Source organism: Pelecanus crispus, chromosome 3 (assembly GCF_030463565.1).
Source record: "Pelecanus crispus isolate bPelCri1 chromosome 3, bPelCri1.pri, whole genome shotgun sequence".
Lineage (NCBI taxonomy): Eukaryota > Metazoa > Chordata > Aves > Pelecaniformes > Pelecanidae > Pelecanus > Pelecanus crispus.
In genome coordinates this window covers 52,985,816-52,998,536 of record NC_134645.1, presented here as the reverse complement: position 1 = coordinate 52,998,536, position 12,721 = coordinate 52,985,816, and positions in this window count along the sequence as shown.

The following is a 12,721-nucleotide window of genomic DNA, read 5'->3' as shown; positions in this document are numbered from 1 at the left end:
CACAAAAAGTTTTGAGGGAATTTATTTTAGTATTCCAGTAATAAAATAATCACACTGGTGAGCAGATATCTTCCTAACTTGCTCTATCTTTTTAATATTTGATTATGAACTGATTCCTGTCCAAAGTATTCATATTGTTTGCACAACATCACAAGGTCCCAGGTCTAGATTTGAGTAGCGAGGTCCTCTTGTAAAACACAGTAGTTCAGAAGACACTTTATGTCAACAGATGCCTTAGGCATAAATGGAAGGAACAAGTCTCTCCTCCAAAGAGTCTGCAATTGAAGACCTCAACTCCATATTGTGCATGGTGCCAGGGAAATTTTGCTTGCCCAGAAACACTGTTATTTGAAGACGACTCAACATGGGCACAGAGGGCAACTGCACACTTCTCAGTGAAGTGCTAGAGCATAAATAAACTACAACTTGGAAGAGGCAAGCAATTAGACATATGGTCTCATGAGAAGATATCTCATGCCATGGATATTTTTAATACAAGGCAACATTTTGACATAATTCATGCTAAAGGAAATTAAAACTATTTAGCATGTTCATATTTAATATGTAATACAAGTTGGTAGTTTCAGAAATGATCCACTTGAATGCCACAATTTTCTTTTGCAGGCAAATAACCTTATGCTGCATCCATTTCTTTTCATTGAAAAAACATTTCAACAATTATTTCCAGCTTGCACGCTTTTGAATGTCCACCCTTAAAATACAGAAAGCTGAATTCCTGGAGAAAGGCCAACCACAGCACAAAGCTCTGCAACTGAGCATGAAGAGAGAGGTATCAGCACCCCAAAGCACAAACACTCACACTCAAACAAAAGCTGTATAACAGAAGAGTTTCTTTGCAGCAGTAAAACGAGGCAAGTTTTAATGTGCTGGCATGAGTAAAGAACAAGTGCAAAGCCTAACACAAACCAGGTTCAGTACTAAAGGATGCTTCATGAGTTTGCAGCAAATGACAGACCACTCTTCTGTGAAAATAAAACTACAGCAAGTAACCAAGTCAGGCCACCTTGCTGCTCCTTAGCCATAGCTTTTAGATAAAAGAAAAGAGTTTCTTCTACCCCCATTCTTCTGGTAAGCACGTGCAGCTTCTCCCATTAATATTTCTATTCAAGTAGGTTGCCAATACTGACTCACTACCAAAAAAAAAAAAAAATCAAAGTTTACCTACAGAAACATTGTGCTGTCCTTCTAAGTCTCTCCTTTAAAGACCCTTGACACTCTTTTTCCCAAAAAACTTGTCTTGTGCTGTGGGACACAGAAAACCACACAGTATTTCCATGCCAGCTATTCTTCAACAATTGTGCCAAGAACTTTCTCCCTTACATACACATTGCTGGAGCCATACCTTCAGTTACTTTGAAGCAGCGCATCCTGTAGCCATACACCCCCAGAAAGCAGAGCTCATCATTGCCCAACAGTGAGGTGAAGCATTGCTTTATGCCCCAGTTCAGCCATCCTTTCAAATGAAACCCTAGTGCAAGTAGCAATTCCCTAACAAGGCACACATAATCAGTATTTCCCCACAATTAATAGAGGAAAAAACATGTGGTTAACAGACTTCCCGAATAAAATGGACAGAAAGCTATATTCAATGCTACTAAATAGATTTAACTTACACTTGTGAAAAAGTTCCAAACCACGATTCTCCCTGGAATAGTGATACATGTTGCAAAACTTCTATTTCATCCATACATGTGAAAGAGATTAAAACAAGTCATGCACTAGGTAAGCCATGAGTGCCTCACTGTGGATTAAAGCAATGCTTGCTTCCAGTAGATTGCTATTGCTACCCAAATATTAGCTTTTTCTTCATCCCTCAAAAAATATAATTGACATTTTGTTCAGGTGAACAATCCAAGGTATTTCTGAACATGCTATCACAATATTTGTATTGGCTGACAAATAGCTTGCAATAGGTGAAGCTGAATAATCAGTTGATCTTGGCTGAAGTCACAGCCATGCATCTCAAGCATATCTTGAAGCTTGCATTTCTGCTATATGTGGATTTATTCTCAGATTTTTTTTCAAAACTCTCAATAGCTTTGCAAAAAGCTCTGTTTTAATACTGATTGAATACTGGGCATTACATAACCATTTACTTTCAGATGTGTTTGAAATCTACCTAGCAATTTTATTGCTATAACTGAGTTCACATTTCCTTCCTCTGAATTTTCTTATGAACTTCTCTTCCTGGGAAGCACAGGCTGGTGAGCTCCAGCTTTGAACTTTCTGGAATATTTGCTTAAACAAGTACTAGTTTGCATCTGATCAGATGGACAGTAACAAACCAGATTTTATTTTCACAACAGAATGAAATTCTAGCTCTCAGAGCATGACCCTTGCACATCTTGGGACCCATTACTTACCACATGTAGGTCCTTTGAACCTGGTTCAATTAAAAAAAAAAGTTAAACTGGAGTTGCTATTCCAGAGACTCTTATTTCCAGATCTTTAACCACAGCCTCTGTAGCATCCCAGGCTGCATACAGTAAAATCAATGCTTCTGCAAAGCAAGAACATCATCTTATACAGAGGACAGTGGTGCCTTGTGACATCCTGAAGGCTTTGTATTTTATGTTGAACCTCAGCATTGTAGGTGGGCATTGTTTAGTTACTTTAATGACCTCATACATGACTCCAAAAGAATAATTTACAGAGTAATCTGAATTATGTAGGCTATGGTACTGTAAATACATATCCTTGGCAATTCATGTGTATGGCTTCTGCATGGAGACATCATCTGGTTACTGGATACAATATTTACCCAGCTACATCAACAGCTATAGCTACTGGCTGTCAGAGTAATGTATCTGGTCACTGATAGAGTACCTCTGCTGATATACAGGCCATGTTGCTCAATCAAAAAAAGTTATTTCATCAACTTTTATGATTACAGATATATACAACAGATATCTTATTTCTTCTGCTATTATCACATATTGTTTTCTAGCACTTCCTTCAGACATAGGCCCCACCTGCATTAAACAGCCAGGATTTGTACTCTTTCATTTGGGGAACTGTGCTTGTAAACCTACATTTTTGTCCAGTTTTAGAATTTAGAAGTTCCCTATGGAGGGGAGAATCAAAACCAAGCAAAACTGCTGCAGAAACTATCCATGAAATATTTTAGTCTGAGCATTTCTGTTCAAAATTTAGCAGCTGTATCTAAACCAGGAGCCTTGGAATGGGGCTTGGCTGTGCTGCAGGCAGAAGCTGTGGCACTCCCAGCACAGGAGCACCCACCCGGCAGTTATCCTCAGGGACACCGAGGCACAACCCCCCTCCCAGGGCATTACCTGCCATTCATCTACACCCCTCCGTTTTGACAAAACATCGTTCCTCCCACACGCAGTGAATTCCCTCCCAGCCTCGTTATTGACTCCAGTTTCCATCCCCTCAGCCTGGCCCCCATGAACAACTATTTAGCTGGAGTTTAAAAGCATCACTAACTTTCAAGTTAAATTGCAGTATAGCTTCCAAATGCTCATTAAGAGGTCTTGTCTCACCAAGAAGAAAGTAGTAGATAAACAATGAAAAAGCATTATACATCCATCCAAGGGCTTTTCAACCTCATAATAAGGCACTGAAGGGCCTAGGAAAGGTCACAGACAGAAGCTCCACAGCGATGCAGAAAGCAGGGCAGAGCAGCACTTGGAATATTCCATTAGTGCTTAAGCTGAAGATATTTGTCCAGAAGCAATTTCTCTCCCTCTGGCTCTTTCACAGTGTCTGTTGATTATTATTAATATTATGGAAAGACTCAAAGAGTAGCTTGCATTTTCCTCACATGGGACAAGTCTGAATTTTAATGGTCCCCATGTGAAGTGATGGGATAAATAGTCTCAAGACCTGCAGTAGCCCCCAAAACTCATGGACAAGCTGGTAATCAGCGTTCTCCTCAAGCTGTATAAGATAATTACAGCTTTATTGTGAAAGATTAAGTATCAAGGCAAAATCTTTGTGGAAGAGAAAGAAGTAGGTAACCTCACCTTAGTAACACTCATGCAAGGAAAAAAACCCACCAAATCCAAGTCTTAGCTCTCTGACCTTTGATTTTCCTTCTATTTACTTCAACTTCATTGAAGTCTATACCCTTTTGCCAACAGGTAGAACCACACATTCTTTCTACTTATAATCTCCTTGACCTCAGAAGTGCCCATGTGGGGGTAGAAAGAGGCATTTCGCATAGCACAGGCAACTTGTTCCCTGCACAACAGAACTAAGGTAGCCCAGTTTCAGATGGATTCCCAAGCCCATGCACCTGCACCCCCCCACCACACCAGATGCTCCTGCTTACATGCTCCAGCACACCCTAAGGCACCTGGTCTGCACAGACAGGGTCAAACAGAGCTGTGGCTGTTGCAGGCATGCAGAAGCTGCTTGGTGAGGAGACTTACTCCAGATCTTCTCCCCAGTGAGAACGTTCCTCAAATCTCAGTTGCTTCCTCACCTTTGGGACATCTCTGTCTTCCTGCTCACATGCAAACTGAGCAATAGGTTCAAAAGCTTTTAGGATAATACTGATCAACAGATTGGCAGGCAGCCAGCAAAGCCCCACCAGTGCTTCTTTCCTTAGCAAACAAGAATGAACATTTGGGAAAAGTTGTGCTGGATGGCTGGAACCTCAAAGCTTGATGGGGAAGAGGAGGAGGGAGAAATGTGCTTGAAGTCCGTTTTTTTGTTCTTTGATCTTGCTGCTAAACATACATGTTTCTTGCAGTACCCTTTTACTAATTTTGAATAGTCATCTTTTTTCTAAATTTTATATCCTCTCCATCATATGAAGAACAATAAATTCATAAGCAGCACTGCCAATAGAAAGCCAATTAAAGTTTCTGAAGGCCAAGGTGCTCCATTCCTGAAACAAACTCATGCTTTTCCTGCATATGCAAAGCATCTGTGGCTGAAACGGCTCCTGGAGGGGAGTTTCCTCAGGGGAGGAAACTAAAACATTGTGAGTCAAAGCTGCAGAAGGAGAGGCTATTCTTCACAGAAGGTTACAAAATCTTTTCCTGCCCTTAAAAAAAAAAAGAAAACACACAGGACAAGAACAATACATGCTCACTCACTGTGAATGTAAGTAAATCTCACTCCAGAGACATTTTGCCCTGATGTGCCTTGCTCTGGCATGTGCCTTGGTCTTCCCCCAATGCTGAAGGCAAAGCCTGCCCTGGAAATTATGACAAAAGGATTACCAAATAAGGTGGTTTTCTTTCAAAATTCTAGCTTCATTTTCCAGGGAAAAGGGGTTTAATTGTCCATTTCCATGGACAACTCCCCCCCCAGGACCAGAGGCTAAGAGCTCCCTGTCCAAGGAGCAGCACATGGAGCCTGTACAGAGGGGAAGTGTTGAGAGGACGTGGGTGCAAAGCAGGGATAAGAAAAAGCCATAGTGACAGTTGCACATAGAAGATGGGGGGGGGGGGGGGGGGGGGGGCGGGTGTGAATTAAATAAAACAAATGCATGTCTTTAACAGCTTGTGGAGTGGAACAAGAACACTACAGTTACAAAGTTGTCTACAATAGACTTGATTTTGCTTTTCTCCCCACAGAGGCTGGAAACAGCAGTTCCTTGGGCAGGTGGCCACTGACACAGCCTACTCAATGTGAGATCGGCTGACTCAACCAGGTTGCATCAGAACAAAGCAGTACCTGCACCACATGCCACAGGTGCGCTGTAGTAGCATCACACATTTGCTTTGGCAAGGAGGTTATGCTAAACTTCAGGCTGTTCCACCTTAGAAGGGAAGAGACATTTCATGCACCCCAGCCCAGGGGCAGTGTGGGGTGGGTGTGAGGCTGGGCCAGTGGCACAGTGCTACAGACTGTCCCCTCCTCCCAGAGGAGCACTGAGTACCCCTAAGCAGGCAGGTGCCAGTGTGACCTGTTGCTGGCATCCATCCAGCCACCTAGACAGATGTCAGCAGTTCATCCCCCAATGCCCTTTTCTCCTCCCAGAAGGTCCATGTGACAGTGTGCTAGCAAGAACTTGGTCCCAAGCCTGAGCCCACAGTAGGTCTCGCACAAGCACCTGTTCACCTTCCAACCTCTTCCTATTTAAAACAGTGCTAAGGGTTGAAGATTTGTCCCCAATAAGCTTTGAGGGCTGGCAACAGCCTAATGCCCAGAAAGCTGGAGACGCACCATGAGCATGACAGCAGAAGAACAAACTGCAGTGAAAGCATGAATTAGAAAGCTACGTTGGGTGTGACAATCGTCTGCTTTAGTTTTAAAGGAAGTTTCACAGAAGGAAAGAACAATATTGATACAGATTGTGGGTGCATTCATTACACAGCCACTAACTGCTGCTATATGCATTTACTTCCTATAATCTTTCCTCTATCCTAGGTCACAAAATTATACCCAGAGCAGGTTTTTTTTCCCCAGCAAAAGCAGCTCCCTTCTCTGAAGAGTAAGTAAAAGCCACTGCAAAATTAATATTAGATTACATAATCAAATTCCAGACTTCCCAAAGTATTTGCCCCTTTGCCAAAATGTTCCCTTGGAAAACCTGAGCCAGTTTCAAGAGAAGCAGCTTTTAAACTAACCATGTACTTATCCAAAACAAAGTTATGTAAGTTATTAGACAAGTATTTTAACTAGTGTGTCTCATCATACTTAGCTGATTAGCTATCTGTACTTTTTAAGAAAGTGCTTAGCCTCCATATATATTTTTATACAGCTTTTCCACCAAGGAAATTATTTGTTTCCTGGTGTATTTCCCCCTACCAAAATAGAAATAAAAACTGCATAAATATTCAGTAACTAACACATTCATAAATGTCTTTAATGGCCAAGCCCTGTATGAAGAGAGTATTTGCTAGCAGCAAACATCAGTTCCCCCATTCCCGAATCGCTCACAGGCATCATTGTCAGGGCTAGCAGGAAGCCTCCTATGCTCTCAGAGACAGGTAAGGAGTTAGGAAACTTCACTACAACATGGAAATTGTAGCTGCAACGACTCATCTCTGCCCCCTCGCTTCATGTCTCAGGGTAACATCATTTGGCGAGATGGCACATTTGCCTTTTGCAAGAGAAGGTTTCCTATCTCCTGTAAGGCAACAAGAACCAGCTGGAGCAATGCAAAGAGCTGAGCTGGCTGAGGACCACTCCCTTCTCACCCATCACACTTCCCTCCCCATGCCTACAGGTGTGTTTATTTTTTTATTTATGATTGGGTTTTCTTGGGGGTTGGGGGGGGGGGGGGGGAAGCACTCCCCACCCCCAAGATGCTTCTTCCCAAACTAGAAAAGCCTCTCGTGTAGCACTGAGGAGCCCCAGAGGGAATGCCCTTGCCACTGTCAATGCCAGACCAGAGTCCCAGCCCTAAGGAGCACTTCGTGGTCTCCTCTCCCATGGCTTTTCGCAGTTCAGGAAGGCCAAGAGATACAAAAAGGACACATTTTAAGTGCACTTGATTTAAAGTAAATAATCTAAAGCAGGAAAGCTCATGTTTATTAATAGACTTTAAGATCCAGAAGATGAGACCAAATCTCAACAGTTAGTCAGTGCAAGAGTTGCCATGCTTTGCTGTGTTTATAAAATCCTACTCGGCAAAATGCTATCATCTGTCTTTGGCTCAGCTCTTCTCTTCAAAACTCCAGTCAAAGAGATTTAAATGATTTAAAAGAGGTCTAAACAAACATAGATGTCATTAAAGCAAAATTAGAAAGGACAAGACTTTCAGCAAGGCAATCTTTGAAGTGCTGCCTCAGCAGCAGGATGGCTGTACAGGAAGTAACCAAGGGACAGATTTATTGCAGTTTATCATGTGTAAGGCAGCAAAGGCAGAAAACAGAGTGACTACAATGCAGGCAAATCTGAAGTTACTGCTCTTGCAGCTTTAATATATTCACTTTCTAAACTAAGTTTAGTTTTCCTACTTGTTAAAATGTCCAAAAACTTACACAGAATCAGTAGTATTTTGGTTACTAAAATCCAACATATTAGCAACAGAAAAAAGTAGCAAGTGACAGCCAAGACGTGAAAGGCAGCTTTTAAAAATTTTAGTTCTGCTTTGGCAAAGGCAAATGTGACGATTGGTTTCTCCTGCAGCAGCATTTATTCACGGGGCCAATTAGAGGTTGGTTCACACAACGGAGTTACACCCTAGAAAATGCAAATCCAGCGTGCTTTAATAATTAGTGCACATAACATGCTTGCCTAGCAATTGATTTATTTCAGTTGCGAGCTGTGCCAAGCTACACAATACCGGCTGCAGCCTTACGTGCTCATAGGAAGGAAAGAGAAGTCCGCCCACAAGAGGGAGATGCAGACCAGCAGTATGAAGTCTTTTGCTCCGTTACAGGTGTACGCTAACAGGGCTGGTACAGCCCCGGGCTCGGAGAGCTGGTCCTCCCTCCTCTACACTGCAACCTAGCAAGGATCCTGCGGGGAGGGTGGAAGGGGTTAAAGGGGGAAAGAAGCACTTTAGGGAGTAATGAAGTACCGCATGGACTTGCTTGCTTCAAACTTCTGAAACTGGGCAAAAACTGAGCAGGCAGATAAAAAGTCCTCTCAAAACACCTGGCTATTCATTAGGGTTTTTTGTTGTTGTTCATTTTGGTTGTGTGCGGGGGGGGGGGGGGGGGGGGTGGGTGGGTGGGTGTTTCTTTTTGTGAGTTTTTTGGGGGTTTAGGTGGCTTTTTGTTTTGGTTTTTGTTTTTTCTTTTTCTTCTTCTTTTGAGTATTTGGTCTAGCAAAAGCAATTTTGTTTATGTTGAAGGAAGGCAAAAAGAAGGTGTTTGAGCTGTAGCTGGTGAAATTCATCTGCAGCAGTAGCCCAAAGAGGAGGCTTGATGCTGCAGCAGGACTGTTTATCTGTCAAGAATGTTTGATATCAAGTGAAAGATACTGAAGAATGAGCATTTAATTTTTGACCATTTGCTTATTGGAGTGGCTCCAATGCTCTGTAACAGAGGTCTGAGCACAGAAACTGCCTGTGCTCCATAGGAGAGACCAAGGATGCTTTTATTAGCATTACTTGCTGTCCGATGGGAGGTACTTTGTCACAAGCAACCTGCTTGATCTTGTTCTAGAAATCACACTGACATTTTGGTGATCACTTGAGGACCTCAACACCCCCTGGCAGCCAGCAAAACTCAGGCTTCCATACCTCAGGGAGCACCTGTGCCACATCTGCAGCACAGACCTGAGGAGAGCCAGTGCCAGAGGCTGCATCCTGAGCACCCGCTCAGGTACAACAGCCCCAAGGAGGGGTTCAGCTGCAGTGCTCACTTCCAAGGCCTAATCACACAGATAAGCAGAAACGCCACCACAGCCTCCCTGCAGGCTGGCAGGCCCATTAGCAAATGCTAGTTTGAGCTTTCCCACACCAGCACAGCATTCCCCTGCAGCAGAAGCTAGCTGGCTGCTCCTGCCCAGCTCTGCTATTGCACCTGCACTTATGTGTACATGTCAGAGATTTGCTCCCAGCAATACTTGCAGACCTGTTGGTGCATCCCACACTGGGATTCACTCCCCAGCCCTGGGACACAGCCAGGATCTCTTCCTCCACCTGGGCCAGGTTGTGCTCCCAGAGCAGGAGCCTTCAGCTGAGCCTTAGCTCAGCTCATCACACATGCTAGCATACACATGGAGACCCTGCCACAGCAGGATGAGCACACACTGCACCAGGAGAAAAGAAAAAAAAGATACTTAATGATCAGCCATGTGACTTTTCACTTGGAAGATGTTTCTTGTGTTCCAGGTAGTGCCAGTAGATTGAATGTGTCATGCTCACCTCCAAAATGGAGAGGAATAGGGATAGACACCGCCCAGACAGTGGCATAGGCTACACACATCAGGAAGGTCTCCATCCCTCACAAAGATGTTCTGCAGCTGCCTGAAGCCCAACTGCAGTCATACATGGACATTGACATAATTGGTGCTCCCAGGCAGGAAGATGGGATTTCAGGCTGGGCAGTCCTCATTTAGGGCTAGCTAATGTCAGCTTTGTTATCTCAGGATCAGCTTTTCAGCTGACAGTACTATTTCCACAGTAATTGCCTTATTTTTTCCAACTCTAAATGCTTGCTAAGTGCCATCAGTGGCACCCTGAATCCTACAGAAATTCACTGCAAGGGGAAGAAAAAAAGCAAAGTGTTTCCACAAACATTTCAGGGTGATGCAGTCTGCAGAAGGCGGTCCCTACAAAAAATCTGTTCTCCAAATCCTGATTTCAGTCCAGATCACTTCCCTGTAGCAATGCACCAGAAAGCAGCATGGATGCTGTTGCAGGCAGAGAGAACAGGGTGAGCCTGGCAGCACACACCTGTACACTTAGGAGGACCATCTCAGCAGCACACCATAACCCATCTCAGAGAGACAGAGCAAAAGCTAAAGCAGAGATGAAAGTATCTGTCAGTCTTTGAATTTCTCTTTAAAAAAAGTTGTGTGCAATTGTTTTCTGCACTGATTTGTGCAATTCAAGGTTCAGGGGGAAAATGCACATTTCAGTGATGAATTTCAACCCTTATGACCACCACAACCACATGAATCAGAGTTGAAATAAAACTGGAGATGAGTGATGAGCATTTGATATCAAGTCTGTCAAAGCAAACTAGACTGTACTGGCAGCCTTTCCAAGCGTGGACTTTGTGCATGTCATCAGCCAAGCTACAGTAGTGCAAATTCATACAAGGAATAAGAAAGGTGCACCCCACAACTTGGCTGTCGTTAAAACCAGCTTCTGAAGCTCTCAATGAACTGCAGATGAAGTTTGCTTTGTTTAATTACCTAACAGCAGAAATTCAACAAAAGAGAAATATATTCCTTAAACTGACGAATTAGCAAGTGGAGGGAATGCTGTCATCTACTCACTACCAAAAAAACCCAAGTCAAAATTAAAAGTTTCTTTTGTTTGCTACCACCAGTCAGTTTAAAAACACAAATTTAGTCTTCAGACAGGCAATTTTTCAAGGGCTGTTTAATTGCTACCATTTTTTGGCAGTCAGCATATTTGTAGAATTCCCTGGCATTCCCTGACAACAGCTCTACGGTTTTCAGATGTGAGTGCTTTCAAGATGAGCACCATTCCTCACCTACATAGAAAAATGTGCTTGTAAGTAGGAAAAAAAAAAATGCAAAGGAGAGACTGCTGCATGTCCATCTGCCAAAGCTCATCTCTTTTTACTCATCCTGGTGAGTGACAGGTATCACTAGCCTTATATTCAAGTTAGTGTCTAGTTGCTAGGTATTTTTAGCATGCTAAAAAATAACCCTAGCTTAGGGTAATCCCATTTACTCTAATTAATTTTATGTTAACATCTGCACCATGAAAGCCCCAGTAATACTGTGTCAATGCTCTTTATGCACCATAGAAGAGATCACTACACTCACTACAAATAATCCACTTGGACATATAAGAAAATTTCAGTACATAGAAGAGGTCAAAAAGTTACAGGACTCATTTTCTCAAGTTTCCCGAGTGCTCCCCTTCCACCTACATGTCTCACCCTAAGCCTGGATTTCCCCCTTTTTCTGCACAGATCCCCAAGCTCCAGCCCTGCAAGCATCCTGGCAGCAGCTGCACAGCAGCTGAAGCACCACCAAAAACCTCACAGATTCTCTGGCTGCCAAGGGCAGAAGAAGTGTGAGCATCCAGCCCATGTGGGTTTTTTTGGTTGGGTTTTTTGAGAGTTTGCATATGTCCAGACCAAAGAAACAGGAAGAAGCCAGAAGTTTCCACTCGCCCCAATAGTACAACTGTATTTCATTTTGTAGAGACATAAATTAACTACAGGAAATGCAAAATCCTACTGCCGGGGCGAGTGGAAATTTCTGTCTTTTCCCTCCCACCCACCACAGTCAACACATATCTGGGCAAAGAAGTGGCAGATGATGGAAACTCATATGAACCATCCATATATTAGTAAGAACGGGGCAACCAGAACACATAGCTATCCCAGGTTGCAAGTATTACAATTGCATTTCACACAGACCAGACACCTTTGGGCATAAATTCAGGCAGAGAACACAGCAGGGGATACCACTTCTTGTGTATTGAAACAGAAGTTTTCATGTGGGAAGTTCTCAGAATGATTAAAGTTTCGCAATTACTATTACTAATGTTGCATGAAGGATGACAAAACACATCAAGAATCAGGTTGCACACACTCAGTACAGTGCCCAGAACCCAACTCAACAAGCCAAAACCTTTTGCAAGACAGCACCAATGATTCTGCAGGGTAACTAGTGGCAGCCTCCTTGAATCTAAAATAAGGTGAAATTCATGAAGCCAAGCCAAAGCTAAGACAAGCTACCAGCTAATTTCAGCTTCTCTTAGAGAAACCTCCTCTTCTGGGAGGCATCAGAGTTCTCTGAGACAAGTTTGTCTTTTTGAAGGTGGGCAGAGCCTCCAGGTCCCAATTACGAGCCAGTTCCCTTTCACTCAGCATGCCCCTTCCTCCCCAGCACCAGCAGGTCAAGCAGCAGCCAGCCTCACCACTGCCTCCCTGTTACCAGGAAAGGCAGAAGAATAAGCATTTTCTCCATCCCAGTGGCAAGAGATGCCTGCAGCAAGGCTCATGAAGGCTTTACCTTTCCAGACCACAAGCTTCTTAGCAGAAACAATCATTAGTTAATTACATTAGTGAGTACAAAAGCACAGAGCCACAGGGCAGCCCCCCAGGACCAAGCTGCAGGCTCTCCTGGCCACCCCATTACAGGAGTATAGCCAAGAAGCAGCAGGAGGACATAGTGA